Here is a 16,174-nt window from a genome sequence, read left to right as displayed (position 1 = left end):
ATGCTTTAGAAGGTTTGAATGATAAATATCCTGCAAACTTGTATGCTGGAAAGTCTCCTTTTATCTTAAGAACATGATAATTTTTTTGTAATCCTAAATACAGATACAGCTCTAATTAAATGGAACTGTGATAAACATCTAATTATCATCTTTTGATGTAACAACCTTTGTGAAGACTTCCCTTAATACGATGCATTTGCAAAACAATTATCTGTATTAAAAACTTTTCTTAAATCTTTTAATTCCAACTGCTCCCCACAAATTTCTATTTGCATTAAAATCCTAGAACATAATTTATTCAAAGAATATTAATAAATCCTGTTGTTTAATATGAAGTTAAAATTCAGCCTAGATTAATCTTTTGTGTTTCTCATGCCAACTTTTTAAAGTTTCATTTCTGCAATTTATTTGCCAAGATTAGAATGATGTTTGCTTTTTCCATGCACACGGTTTTTCCCTAATTCAAGACATTAACAGAAGAACGTAATTTTCCTAACTACAGAATGCTTTAAATTGCTTCAATAGGATTTCAGTACAAATGTATATGTTTGGGAATGGCTTTTCTGAACATTCATTCCCTCTTTAAAGGGTAGGTGTTCCAAGGCTTGACCTAATCACTTGCAAAGTGAGAATCATTCTTTGCCTGTATATTATTAGCTTTATACACAAATACATTTATATAAATGACATTATTTACCTGATGACATATGCCAGCTCTGCATAATTATTTGGAAACATCTTACTTTACAGTCACTAATTAAGTGTTTCTTATAACTAGCTTATACATCAGTTGCCTATAAGAAAAGACTAAAGAATTAATTTGCAATTATTCCACCTCTTTTAGGATATTCTTTCTTAATTACATACCATCCTCCATATATTTGTATTGTTCAGTTGTCATACCTCTGGGATAAAAGACAATTTATCTTTGTTTGTAGACAAGTAAAGAATAAAACAACAAAAATGTTTAATCAATCAGAAACTTCAAGATAAAGAGTGCCTCTGCAGATTGCACATTAAAGATACAGCATGTTGTGAAATAGGAGGTTGAACAGTTCCTAACAAACCATTCAGCAGAAAATGAAGGTATCCAAGCAGGGTGAGGCAATGATTCCTAAGTCTGAGTGGAAAGCCTTTTACCACAGCTACATGCCTGGAAAATAGTAGCTCTCTGTCAGTTCCGCAGACCTAAAGTCATTACTTGTAAATTTGAGCTCTGTCCTCAGGCCTCAGGATACACTTTATAGGGTCGACTAGAACTGGCTGCAGATGATCCTGTATAAGCACAATCTTACATTGAAGCATATGTTTACATCACTCTAATATAATATAAGCAGAAAGTATACATTTTGTTTCCTGAAGCCTGTATCTCTTTCTTTCAGAGCACAGCATGCTACTGACAGGTCTTGACTACTATTAATGACTGTACTTTTTTCTGGATAACACACATTTTGCAGTAATTTTCTTAAGATGACATCTCTTTTTTTCATATAGTATGAAAACAATCCACAAGGAGGATAGTTATCTTGAAGTATTTCTTAAATTATTGCTTAGGTCAATAAAATATCTTAGGCTGTTACCCATCAGCAATTGCTTCTGTGAATTTAATGGAAATTCTCTTGTTTTAGCAATGGAGTAACAATAAATAAGTTCAACTTTGTTCTCAAGTGAAGGTGAAGTAGATCTTTTTGTTCATATGGGGTTTTTTTCTAATCTGAAAATGTCAATATGGTGGAAGAAAGTATGTGAATTTAGTGTTTTGTTGAAAACAACTTGGAAAAGCTTTGCAAGATTAGACTATGCATGTATGTGAGATGCACTTTTCCCTTAACATCCATCAGCTAGTTCTAGTTGTTGTGATTGTAGCTTTCTATAGGGATGGGGAAGACCATAGAGTAAAGCATGTACTCTACCTGATTCAAGGGCTACGTCCATGTATACAAATGTATATATTGAGGATTTTGTTTAAAGCTAAGGGATCCAGGAAGCAGAAAGACCTCCTGCACTGTGAGGGGCCATGCAGAGAGTCAAGGTTATGCCAATACTAGTTGTAGTGCCTCACTGATTGGCATCACAGGGCCTGAGAGGAATAGGCAAAGCTGAGTGCTGGTAATGGGATCCATTGACAACTCAGGCATGGTGAGGAGATAAACCAGGGTCAGGGTCACCCAGAGAGGAAAATAGTAGAAAGTGGAGTCAGATCTAAGGATAGAGCTGGAGACAAAGCTACACTGTGTATCTGAGGTAAGGCTGGACATCATATGAGGACTAATGGCTGCTGGTAGAACTGAAATGGGGTCTTTTGGCACATCAGAAGGATCAGAGAAGGTTGGGGCAGGACCAGTGATGCCCATCAGTACCCTTGGGGGGCCTGATGCTGGATTTCTTTGACAGTGGAGTTCAGGATCTTGTGTGGTAGGAACAGAATACTAAGCAGGATCACAATCCTGGACTTTAACAGGGACACCTTTGCCCTTTTTAGGCCATTGCTAGGGGACAGAGTACTGGAGGATAAAGGGACCCAGAATGGTTGGTCTCTGTATTCAAGGATCACTTTTTCAAAGCTCAGGATCAGAGTATCCCAGAGGGTAGGAAATCAAGAAAGGGAGCCAGGAGACCCACAGGGTTAAACAGGGAACTGTTGGGCAAACTCAAGTGGAAGAAGAGTCTATAGATCATGGAAGGAAGGAATGGCCGCTTAGGATGAATATAAGGCTGTTATCACAGGATGTAGGGAGGCAACGAGGAAACCTAAAGCGTCATTGGAGTTGTACTTTGCAACGGAGGTCAAGGACAAGAAGAACAGCTTCTTCAAATACATTGCAGATAAAACTAATATTAGAGGCAATGTAGGCCCACTGTTGAATGAGGTGAGTGCCCTGGTGACAAAGAATACAGAGAAGGCAAAGTTACTGAATGTCTTCTTTGCCTCTGTCTATACTGTTGAAGACTGTCCTCAAAAGCCCCAGACTCCAGAGGAAGTCAGGTTAAAGGAGGAGTTTTGTTTAGTTGATGAGGTCTGGGTTAAGGATCAGTTGAGCAGTCTGGATGTTCATAAATCCATCGGCCCTGTTAGGATGTACCCACAGGTGCTGAAGGAGCTGGCGGAAGTAATTTCTAAGCCACTCCCCATCATCTTGAGTAAGTTGTGGAGAACAGGAGAGGTGCCTGAGGTCTGGAGGAAAGCAAATGTCACTCAAGTCTTCAAAAAGGGTAGGAAGGAGGACCCGGGTAACTACAGACTGGTCAGCCTCACCTCCATCTCTGGAAAGGTGATGGAACAACTTTTCCTGGGTGCTGTCACCAGACATTTAAAGGACAAGAAGATCACTAGGAACAATCAACATGGCTTTACCAAAGGGAAGTCATGTTTGACCAACCTGATAGCCTTTTATGAACATGTCACCAGGTGGATAGATGGTGGTAGTACAGTGGATGTGGTTTATCTTGGTTTCAGTAAAGCATTTAACACTATCTCGCACAGAAACCTTTGCAGCAAAACTGAGAAAGTGTGGGCTGGATTATCAGGTAGTGAGGTGATTTGTTAACTGATTGAAGGGAAGAAGCCAAACAGTTGTGATCAATGGAGCAGGGTCTAGTTGGAGGCCTGTGTTTAGCGGAGTCCCTCAGAGATTGGTGCTGTGACTGGTATTGTTCAATATATTCATTAACGATCTTGATGAGAAAACAGAGGGCACTGTCAGTAAGTTTGCTGATGATACTAAACTGGGAGGAGTGGCTGACACACCAGAAGGCTGTGCTGCCATTCATCGAGACCTGGACAGACTGGAGGGTTGGAGAGGGAAGAAATCTAATGAAGTTCAACAAGGGCAAGTGCAGAGTCTTGCATCTGGGAAAGAATAACATCATGTACCAGTACAGGCTGGAGGATGACCTGTTAGAGAGTAATATAGGGGAAAGGGACCTGGGGGTCCTGGTGATGAGCCAGCAATATGCCCTCATGGCCAAGAAGGTCAATGACATCCTAGGATGTATTAGAAGGGCTGTGGTCAGTAGGTCGAGAAAGGTTCTCTTCCCCCTCTACTCTGCCTTTGTGAGACCACATCTGGCATATTATGTCCAGTTCTGGGCCGATCAGTTCAAGAAGGACAGGGAGGTGCTGAAGAGAGTTCAACACAGGGCCATCAAGATGATTAAGGGAGTGGAGCATCTCCCTTATGGTGAAAGGCTGAGGCAGCTGGGGCTCTTCAGCTTGAAGAAGACTGAGGGCTGATCTCATTAATGTTTACAAATAGATAAAGAGTGAGTGTCAGGAGGATAGAGGTAGACTATTCTCAGTGATGTCCAATGATAGGACAAGGGGCAAGGGGTCCAAGCTGGAACATAAAAGGTTCCAAAGAAATATAAGGAAAAAAATCTTCACTATGAGGGTGATGAAGCACTGGAACAGGCTGCCTAGATGAAGCTCTAGGCAGCGTGGTATGACTTTGAAACTAACCCTGCTTTGAGCAGAAGGTTGGGCTGAATGATCTCCAGAGACCTTTCCCTCTGATTGATCTGTAGTTCTAAAATGGGATAACTCTCATCTCAATTATCTGGACATGCAGGTTAGATTCCCTGGCATGGGAGTAGGCAGTATATAAATCAGTGTGTTTTTTCTTTAAAAATTTAAGAGAGGAAAGAAAAAATAGAAAAGTTAAAGGTCAGATTTACTCCTGATGGGAAGTAGAAGCGTACTCGAAACAGACATATAGATTCAGAAAACTGTTTCCTACTATACTTTATTAGCAAAAGGAACTAGTGTAGTTTCAACTTGCTATGGTCTACTAAAGGCAAGCAGACTTCTGCCTCACCTATTCAGTAATTGGTGACATTCAGTATAGTAGTATGACCACAGAACTTGCTTAGGTCTTCAGTTTTAATTCAGTTTTCAATGTCGCTATTCAGCCATCATCTTCAGTACTGGTTATTCTATTCTCAAATCTTTTAGCAAAACTCAAAGCAAATAATCCATCTTGGTATGGCTTATTGTAACCTATCATTATCCCTAGGATTAATAGCATTTGTTATAACTACAAAAAATTGCATCATTTCATGTTACCATGGCAGCCAAATTGAAAGCAGCAACTTTTTTTTTCCTAGGTTGGCTGCAGATACTGTTGCAGGTAGAAGACAAAAACTACTGTTGGCTTATAATTTTCATGTGTTATACCAAATATCTTTTTCCTAAATTTCTCATTCTCTGTGATAAGTATCTATGGTGTAGGAGTTTGTTATTAAAGAATAGTTGGAGACAGAACTTACTTTTTGAGTGTATTGGTGATTAAATGAATCTGACATTTTGTCTTGAATACTACAGTGAAGAACTCTTATAAAGCATGTAATTGGAGATTACCAAAGAAAACTTCTTTCTTTATACTGCTGTTAACCCAAAAATTGGGTTATGCTCTAATTAAAAAAAAACAAAACCCAAAACATAGAATTTGAAACTAAAAGAAATCTATATTTCTTGTTCTCTGTGGACATCAGAATTCTGAAAGATTTTAAATAAATCCTGTAGAATCTTGTAGAGAGAGATACAATCTGCCTGCTGTATGCAGTCTCTAGCTCTCTGTTACAGTTTCCACTGAAGTTTCATACTAATAGTTCATGCTATTAGTAACCTTGTTCAAATATTCAGAAACTGTAAGAGTCTGCCCTTTATGCAGCTGAACATGTTAAATACTTTGTCTATTCAACCAAATTAAAAAAAATTATCTTCTTACAAAGAGGTATTTGTAAGGTAGTCTGTTGGAATTATAACAAAAAAAGAGGTAAAAATTAACAAAACATTTGTAATAAAATGATTATTTGGTTCTTTCTGACTCTTTAATAACCTAGGTAAACAGTCTGATCCCAAGTTTGGAAACACTTAGAATCTAAATAGTCATATGATTTTACTGAAATGTGTTACCAATGTAACAGATTTGGTAGTTGTATGTACTAAAGAAATAACTACAGCAGCAGGAAGGCAATGGTTTAATGTGCCTGTGGGGAAATAAGATTGTGAATTACAGCACAGCTTGTCTGCAGCTCTGGGTTCCTTTCTTTTGTGTAAGCAGTGTGTCTGCTGGGGAACTCTGGCAGTAGGTACAACAGGCAGATACAGTGCTCAAACAGAGATGAAACAGAAACCTCAAGCTGTGGCGCTTGTGTATGTTCCAAACATCCTATTCTATAATAGCTGCTGTTCTTCACATTAGTTCCTAAACATCTGTGGTTCAATAGAAATGGCTCAATGTTTTACAGACTTTTGACACTAGTAAAGCAAAAACTCTTGAAGTTGGAGGTATTTTGTACTTCAAAATCCAATCATTTCTACGGGGAATATAAACCTTAGATAAATCCTCATGGTCATTGGGTGCATTCCTGCCAACTTCTCAGTATGAAGCAGCACTTTTGATGTGGGTCTTCTGATCTTTCTTATCCTGCTGCACTTTGATTCACACTGAATTACATACTTTTTGGATAAAGTAGAATTGGAAGATCTACTCCTGAACTATATCTAATGCACTGCAAACACTAATACATACAAAAATATCTAATCAAAATAGCAATCCTCACCCCTTTTCCACCCCCAGCACATACTGAGATGGTAGGCACGGATAGAAAGCTCTTGGGATTATCGAGGTCTTGTGCAGTGCTAACTCATGCTTTACAGCATATAAAGAGTCAGGTAGGATCTAAACTTTTTCTGTTTGCTTCTCAGAGCCTTTCTGGCCTCTACAGAAGTTTTTGGCTCCCTCAGGAATGTAGTGGGTTTTCCCTTTGTGCTGTTTTGCTGACCTGTTTCTGTTTGACTGTGGGGATTCCTTTCTTACACTGATTTTTGGCCTAAGTCTAAAACTGCATGTCTTCTCAGCGTATATGTTCTCTGAAGTAGATGGTTAATAGCTTGGACTGCAAGGTGTTTGTTGGTGTCCTGTCCTGAGGATGTCCCACTCTGAAGATTTGCCTTTAAAAAAGAATCAACTGATTGTTGTTTATTATGTGGTATTTGCCACAATGCAAGAGATGTAAATGTAAAAACATGTTCTCTTGTTCAATAATCTCTGCTGCTGACATTTTGCATTTTTGTAGCCTACAATAACAACATGGTTATCAATTGGCCTGGATATATGTGTCTGGTTGTGTGTCTAAGTCCATACATATGTATATTAAGCTCTATCTTGGTATGTATATATACTGTTTTGCTCCCTTTTTCCTACGCAAAAACTTGTTTCAAAGTCTAACTACGCACATTAATGGGAAATGTGCTTTAATTTCTGATTTAAACTTAATGTCACCAATTCTATGCTGCTACCTCTAGTCCTCTGCCATGGACAATACTACTTTTTCTTTTGTTGAATTTGTTGGCTGTGAGCTACCCACTCTGACCTAATCAGAGAATTATTGCAGTGTAAAGACATCTCTGGACACCATCTGGCTCCATTCTGCTCAGAGCAGAGTCAACTAGCACAAGCTACTCAGATTATAAATATTCTCTTTCAGAGATCCTCCACTTGAGTGACTCAGCCTGTTTGACAAACTAATAGACTTGGATCATTTTCTTAAATTGTTTTCAGATAGTAAAATCCCATTTTAGGTTAGTAATTTTCATCAGTCCCTGGGTATATATATCTGAGAATCTCTAGTACTTGGTTTCATCATGTTTTTCTTCCTTAATCCAGCATTAATAGAGTTCCTCCTAACATAGAATTCTTCTTCTTGAAGAAAAATCAAGATGATTTTGTTTCTTGGATGAGAACAAGGAATAAGTGTGATGATGGGAGTGAATGGAGGGGAAACTGGGAAATGAGTGTGGAAGATGCAGGAGAGGAGGCGCCTGTGGTTAAAGTGGATATTAAATGTGGCTTGTCTTTCATTAATTATGTAACTCTGATCAGATCTTTGATGTATGATGACGGGTCTCTGGTGTTAGCAGTTCTGCCTAGGTCTGTATGTAACCCTAAACACATTTCTAATCTGTGTCAGTTAGTGATGTAACAAGTGAAGTCCTGCAGCTGGCTGGCTGTCTCTGGATGAACTGCATTAGTGGACCTCCTCATACCTGGTAGCTTATCTTTCAGTGCCACTTTAATCACAAAACAGTGATGTAAGGGGATCCTCATGCTTTCCATGAGCTTTGCTATACTCATTACAGTGATATTTTCCATTGTCATAACTGTTTCTAAAAATTATCACAAAATCTTTTTCTTGTTATTCAGTTCGTTCCACCTGACTACATTTGTACATGATGACTATATATTCTTCTTTCAGCGAATGTGCCTTACTATTATATTACCGGAGCTCAGAATGTTTAGGTTGTTTTAAACAGAAAACAAACAAAAATACAAAAACTGACTGATAGAGTAAAAAAAAATATCTTCTTCTCTCATGCCTCCCCCATATTACTATGTAAAAAACTTTGGTTGTTCTTGTCATCTCCTTGGTCTTGAATTAATAATTTTACCCTCTATCTTTTTTCGTCAATGTTCTTGGAGTTTATTTCCCCTTCCTCCTTTAGTATTGCTTTTGAAAATATTTCTCTTTGTGTGGAGATGCAAGGAAACACTTGCATAATTTAAGATTGCCAGGGAACTTCTTCCAAGGCTTAGCTGAAACCTTCCTGTTTATCCTGCATCTTCTTCACATAGCTGTAATTTTTTCCAAGAATGTCTGGCAGATACTGACCAGTAAATATATGATCTGTTGCTTGCTGTGATGCACATTTATTTTTTTGCTGATGTTACCAATATTTCCTACGAGAGAGCTTCATTTGTTAGGGTAGAGAGAGATTGTTGTATTTTGAATGGATTTTCTGTTAAGTGTCCTAATAGGTTTGGTGTTCCTTTGTTTAAGTCAAAGAAATGCCTTTGCACAGGGTTTGGATGTCAAATCTTGCTTGGAAACTGTTGCTAAGTAAAACTTGCTTTTGTTATTGAATGATTTTGGTTGGAGCAGCTACCAGCAAGAAAATGTGAAACAGAATCATAGGTGTGGAGGCAAGCAAGCTGGGGAACAGCAAACTGTGAGTAGTATAGACTTGTGTGAAAAACTACTTTATAGAATCAGAGAATGGTAGGAACTGGAATGGACCTTTAAAGATCATCTAGTCAAACCTGCCTGCTAAGAAGGTCCACCTTGAGCAGGTCACACAGGAACGCATCCAGGCGAGTCTTGAAGACCTCCAGAGAAGGAGACTCCACATCCTCCCTGGCCAGCCTGTGCCAGTGCTCCCTCACTCTTACAGTGTAATAGTTTTTCCTTATGTTTAAATAGAACTTTTTGTGTTCCAGCTTCATACCGTTACCCCTAGTCCTGTTGCTAGGTACAATAGAAAAAAGGGATGTCCCAGCCTTCTGACATCCACCTTTTCTATACTTATATGTATGGAGCAAGCTCAAGGCTAACTTCATCATAAAACTACCTCTTTCCCTTGCCTTTCACTCTCCTCTCCTCTCCTCTCCTCTCCTCTCCTCTCCTCTCCTCTCCTCTCCTCTCCTCTCCTCTCCTCTCCTCTCCTCTCCTCTCCTCTCCTCTCCTCTCCTCTCCTCTCCTCTCCTCTCCTCTCCTCTCCTCTCCCAGATTAAAATTCCATTGGCTACTTGCAGCTCTTGATCTTTAGCTGGTGTTGTGGAAAGTGGTGGCTCATTCTTGGTTTTCAGTAAAGCTCCCCTACCAACTATCTTAGTCTTAAGTTTCTTTTGTCTTTCAAAAAAAGCATCCTGATTATTTATGAAGAAAGTGGCAGACGCAGGTGTCTTTGGATATGTGAATAAAGGTACAACGTTACACATTAAGCATAAATAACTGTCATAACAGGGCAGAAGAATAATAGGCACATCTGGCATAAAGGCGTAATGCGAAGATATATCATCTGCAGGTGATTCTGTCAGCTAACAAGAGGAAGACAGCCTGGAGTGAATACAGAAGCCTTTGTTAAAAGGCCAGCACTGAAAAAAAAAGACTTTGACTGCCAAGGACAGAAAATCACATGAATAGCTCAAAGTAGAAGTGAACAAGTGCACTATAGGTGACTATCTCCAGAGGGTCAGCTTTAAGGAGTTTCTGAGGTGACTGTCATGACAACACTCCATACTGGATCTTTCTCATCTGTGAACATTTTTTATGTGGAAACTGAATCTCTTTAGCTTTCCTGTCCAGTGCATGTCAGCTCTGATGGCCTTACTCCTAACTGATCCTGAAGACTGCAGGAGAGAAGGTATGTAACTGCCCTTCCTCAAGAGGTAGCATCTGCTTTGGTGTAAAGAATTCACAGGCCTCCACCTGCTTTAGCATGGGATCCTCCATTGGCTGCAACTGAACCTCTACTCCCTCATGGACCTCCATGGATTGCAGGGGCAGGGCCTGCCTCACCATGGTCTGCATCACTTTCACAGTGGAATTTTTCTTGCAATGCCTGGGCATCTCCTCCCCCTCCTTCTCCACTGACCTTGCTGTCTGCAGAGATGTTTTTCTCACATTCTTATTACCTGTGCCTGCTGCCATTTGGCATCTGTGCAGTAGCTTCTTCCCCTTCTCAAATACAGCAACGTTACCTCCTTGCTAATTGGCTCGGCCTTGGTCAGTGGCAGGTCCATCTTAGAACAGACTGGCATTGGCCTTGTCAGATAGAGGGGAAGCTTCTGACAGATCTTTGTTTAGTTATATTTCTTCCTAGTAGCTGCTACAGGGATACGTTTGCACTTTACGCCTTGTAGAAATGAAATGAAAAAAGTTCTCCCTGTTGAAGTCTATTGCCCTGGTGCTCTGCAAGGCTTTTGAATGACAAGAAAAAGATTTGTTTGCACGTCAGAAATAGTTATTTTCCTGTACACTAACATCAGCAGGAGAAGTTGCCTTCTTGTTCCAATAATTTCTTAAACACAGATGACTCCTTCTTGTGCTGTCTGTATGTATCTCTTGGCCTTTAAAGATCTTTTGGAAATTGTCTTGTAAACATTTTAGTATAGCTCACCTTATCCATTTCCAACCTTAGGACATTCATATATCTCCCGTCTCAGGTTTAAGTTGTATTGCTTATATGTGATAGAAAAAGAAAGCTTGTTATGGTAGTATTTGTAGATGCAGGCTGAGCAGACCGATGTAGTCACATTTCTAGCATAAGAATGAAATACTCAACCGATAGATTTGTATATTAAGATGTTGATAGGAACAGACAGAACGCAGTCTATTGTTTAGGGGGTTTTTCCTAGTGAAACTACAGCTTCAAATGCAGAATCCTCTGTATATGTGTGTAACTCCTGTGTGAATCTTTGAAATGGGCTACAATTTCTTGATATTTTAGGGATGCAAGACAGTATTAGCTAGTCCATCCTTTTTTGTTCTGCAGACCATTCCTAATCTTCTCTAATAGTGCTCCAGACACATTGTCCTTTCTCTTTCCTAGCTTTCTGGTATGTCAAATGATCTTACTGAATTACAAAAGAAACAGGTTTTTCAATGCAGACAGTTCTATCCTTGCTTATTAGCATGTGTCACATGGAGATAGAAGGGCAGTCCCTCAGATCTAGGAGTAGTAGATGACCATGCAGCAACAAAAGGCACAGAAATACAGCATATATCTCAAAATTATCTATGAGTACAAGGCTCAGCAATTTTTCTTTGGAGACAAAAAAATCCTTAGCTATAGCAAGTAGCAGACTTCCAAACTGCACAGCATAATTATTTTCCTCCTTCTCAGTCTTCCCCTTCCCCATTCAAGCACATGATATGTTGTATTTGACATCTCTGAAGGACAAAATCCTCAGCAAAGTCTCACATTTTTTCTATTTAGAGTATTTAAGTCCTGAGCGATGTTCTTTAGATTATTCTTATTAAAATAGAATATTATTTAAGTCTAGAGAAGTATGCAACATCTCTAATTTAACATATTAGCCAGAATAAATGTTTTAAAACTTGTGTGTAGGGAAAAAGAAGAAAAGGTAAAACTGAAAAGGCAACAGAGCTGTTATAATCTACAGTACAAAGCAGTAAGAATAACACTTGTGTACAAGAAAACAATGTTTAGATGTAATTCAGTCTAATTATTTGACATGTTCTTTGAAGCAAAAGCCCATCCCTAGCTAAACAAATAGTAATTTCATAATCTGTATTATAAAGAGCCTACTGTTAACATCAGATTGGAATGAGACTTTTTATTTTTTTCAGAAGTAGCAACTCTTAATTCAAGAGATCCTAAAGTGCTTAAGAAGCTAAGGGTATGATACTAGAAAACACTTTCTTATTTGGACAATTTTACAGTAAATAAGATGATGGAAGTAATGAAAAGATTAAAATTTGTAGTAGTTGCTTTGTGCACAACTAATTTATGTCCTGTGAGCTGCCAAGAGGAGAGATCTTGTGGAAAAACAGGAAAAAAAGTGTTTAAATGAAAGTAACACCCAGAGTTAAGCTTGTGTGATCTTTTCTTACGTTTTAGCATTTCACGACCTATGTTTCTGATTTTATGGCCTTAACATTCTTTTAACATTGCATTTATTTTCCTCCCCACAATGGAGGTGGAGTGGTCTGGAAAGTACCAACTCTATTTTACCTAGGAATGAGCAGAATATGGGTCTTGACCAGTCATGCAACTATTGCTGATGCAAATGAGTAGCTACTGTGTAAAGCCTGGCTCCTGCTGAATATGGATTCCTTTGCTCCATGCATCACCTCTAACAGAACTAAATAGCATGCCAAAGAGTCCAGATCAGCATGATGGAGCAGCAAATTAGCCTTTTCACTTGTTCATGCTTAAGTAATGTTACTACAAAAGTGTGTGATGATATTAAAAATAAAAAGAAAAACTAATTTGGTGGATATCCACTTAAGATCTTGACTAATTACTAGATGATCTACAGTTTTCTTATAGTGCTGACAATAGAAGCATATTTCAGCAGCAGGGTATTAGTGTAATTGTTAACTGATCTTTTCATTTAATAAACTCATAAATAGTAGTGCATTAAAGGATAAATACGCATTGGAGATGGCTTTGTATAATATTATGTCATAAACTTTCAATATGGTATTGCCTTTTATTCTTGAGAAAACCCAGTCCAAAAAGAAATGCTATCAATCTAACAAAATTGTTTGCATAATGCCTGTTTCAACTGCTGCTGTGTAGTGAACGGAACATGGAACACAGGAATGATTTGCAATCATTTCAGAATTCAAGGTAGAAGGTACTTTGTTTGTACCTTTTTTTACTAGTCTGAAGACACAAATGGTTAGCTTATATCCTTGGATTTGAGCCAAAACCAAATTAGCCTGAGCAGATGCCAATTCTGAATTTTATGATTAAAAATTTGTAGTTCATAATTTTCACTGTTGGTGGTTTCCAGCCATAAATAGAATAATTAATTAAATCAAAATAGAAGTAATTAGAATGTTGTGCAACTTATGAAGGGGGACAGATGAAAAGTTTGAGTTTTTTACTACAAAATAGGAATTTGAAGTGTTTCTGAAAACAATTATTTTGAAAGGTTTGTCTTTCCCTAGTAACTGAACAAAAGTAAAAAAAATACTCTAAGAAAAATTGTCTGTATTCTTTTGATTGTGCTTTGTTTTCTTAGGTATGCTGTAATTTTGTAGATCAAGGTATGTTAAGAGAGGGGGAGATTTTCCTGACAATTTCAGACAGATGTTCTATAAGAGCATTTTCATACCATGCTATGAAATGACCCCCACTAATCACCTGTTAATAGAATGTATATTTTTATGCAGAATGTGAGCCTGCATTCCAAGAAGGACAATTCATCTTTATGCAATATCTGCCTATTGATAAATGAGTAGATCTGATTTATTTGCCTGTGCTATGTGGGAACTATAACACGGGTAGCCTGGGGGCATGAACTTCCATTTGGCCCAGTGTAGGCAAACTTCCTTTCCCATACTCAATGAGATAGAACTCTGAATCTCATGTCTACTAAAAAAAAACCCCAAACCCAAAAACATGTACGTTTGTTAACGTTCATTTGGGTTTCCCGCAGAAAAGATAGGTAACTGTTCATAGTTCTGCACCAGTACGAATTGATTGGTCAGCCTTCTGTGTTTTGTTACATTGCATTTACTGCTCAGAACTAAAAGAAAACTATCACATTTTAAGATCAATGCATTTCTACTAATGATTTCAAGAAGTGTGGAAAGAGGATTCAAGTAAGAAATATGCATTTCCCATAGTTTATATACTCAGCAAAGTATGGGTTAGCTGGCTAATAATTTTTAAGAATTTGGGTAATTTAAAGCAATGTGTTAATCCTTTACAAAGGATTTTATTAGGAGCTTCATTTGGGATTGTATCTAATATTCCCACCTTTGATTTAGCTAAATAGTGAATAGCTGAGTACAATTGCACCATGAGAGCTGGGCAGGAAGCAGTATCATGGATGACCTTGCTAATGTAATAAACAGAACTATTATGAGACAGTTCCTGCATGCTGATGATATTGTTTACAGTAACATCTGGAGAGACAGAAGCTATGATTTATGCCTTCTCTTATGGAGCATTTTACAGACCTAGAATCTAGGTGTATGTTTAAGGAAAGTGTTAGCATACTAAAATCAGCATGTTCAGTTTTCTACTTCTCTGAAGCCACTGCTGCCTAACTAATTTCAAAGTCTTAAGCCAACTTCATTTTTCATTTCCAAATCTAAAGGTGCCTTTAATTTAATGTGTTTCCTCTAAAGAAATAACCTGCTTACTTAAGGACAAAGTTATTATTTTACCAGTCAAATAGGAATCTATAGGTGATCTTGCATTCTGGCCTTGGTCATTATACCTGATCTTTACTTGGTAAAATCTCAGTGAGTTAGTGAATGGTATGGTTTCCTGCTTCCTACAGTAATAAATTTCCAGTCGCAGCTTCTGACAATCTCTAATTCATCTGTAGAGTTGGTAGGTGTCCCACTGACTGTAGGAGGAGTTAAGATAATGATATGCTTTTTGACCTATCTGTCTTTTTTTTTGCATCTATTTATCCTAACATGAGTTTAAAAGTAGTACTTCCTGGTTGGTTTTGCTGTCTGTTTCAGTGTAACCCAAAAAACAGTAGCTGTTTGTCTTTAGAGCTCTGATGTGTAAAGTCCACAATGATTCTATCCTGACACTGCTGCAACAATCACAAAGAGCTCCCAAGTGAAATACTTTGTCCAACCTTGTTAAAAAACGCTTGAGAGGGCTAGGAAGGTGGGTGTGTGAATTCCTTCTTTTGATGACTTGATAGAGGAGAACGTATGCTGCCATTTCAAGGACAGCAAAGCTGCTTCAAGTGCAGGTTCTGATACCCCAGGCTGTTAAAGTCAGATCAAAGAAAAACTTCTGTTTCGATGTGTCTCCATCCTGAGCATTTGTCATTCACTTTCATGCTATACAATGAACAGAGCATAACCTCAGCTTATCTAGACATAAAAAGCTTGTTGTATAGGAGGTGTTTTCTACAAAGCATAGTAGTCACAATCTGGACAAAGTTGTTTCCAAGCACCTCGACATGAAAAGCTAGGAAAGCAGCTATCACTCAGTATATATTGACTAATGCAATTTCAACATATTTACTGCATTTTGGATTCCAGATTTCAGTAGGTTATGATGGTATCTTTTATGTGTCATCTATAGCGTTATGTCTCATAAAAATGAGAAACAAGAAGCTATGACAAGTGTATTTGCAAAAGACAGGATGCAACATTTTTGGACTCGAGAAAGAAAGAGGTTAGGTATATTTTGACTGAAGCAGTTGAAATTTATGAGGGTTATTCAAATTCTGTTGCTTTCCTGTTGCATAGCATGAACAGAAGACTTTCATGGTAATCTTTGGTACAAAAGATTAAATACCCCTTGATAAAGCCTGTAGTTATCTCATACTGTTCAATACTTCAGGACAAACTGAAATAGAATCATAGAATGGTAGGGTTGGAAGGGACCTTTAGAGATCATCTAGTCCAAATAAGATTTTGGCAGTAAGGTACCACAATAAGACAGCATTGATCAACAATATAGGTACCTGAATTGTATGCTACCACATATAAAAACTGTTCTTCTCAAAAAGAGACTTCTCTTTCCTACATGAATATACTGTGTTTCATCGTTAACCATACTGCTTATACTTAGAATTAAGTTCCTTGTCTGAGTGCAGGATGCCAAACAAAAAAAAAAATAACTAGTGCAATAGCAATTAGAGGCCAATGGGCATTTTCT

This window comes from Colius striatus, chromosome 1, assembly GCF_028858725.1.
Source record: "Colius striatus isolate bColStr4 chromosome 1, bColStr4.1.hap1, whole genome shotgun sequence".
Lineage (NCBI taxonomy): Eukaryota > Metazoa > Chordata > Aves > Coliiformes > Coliidae > Colius > Colius striatus.
The sequence above is the reverse complement of the archived record's forward strand: the minus strand, read 5'-3'. Positions refer to the sequence as shown.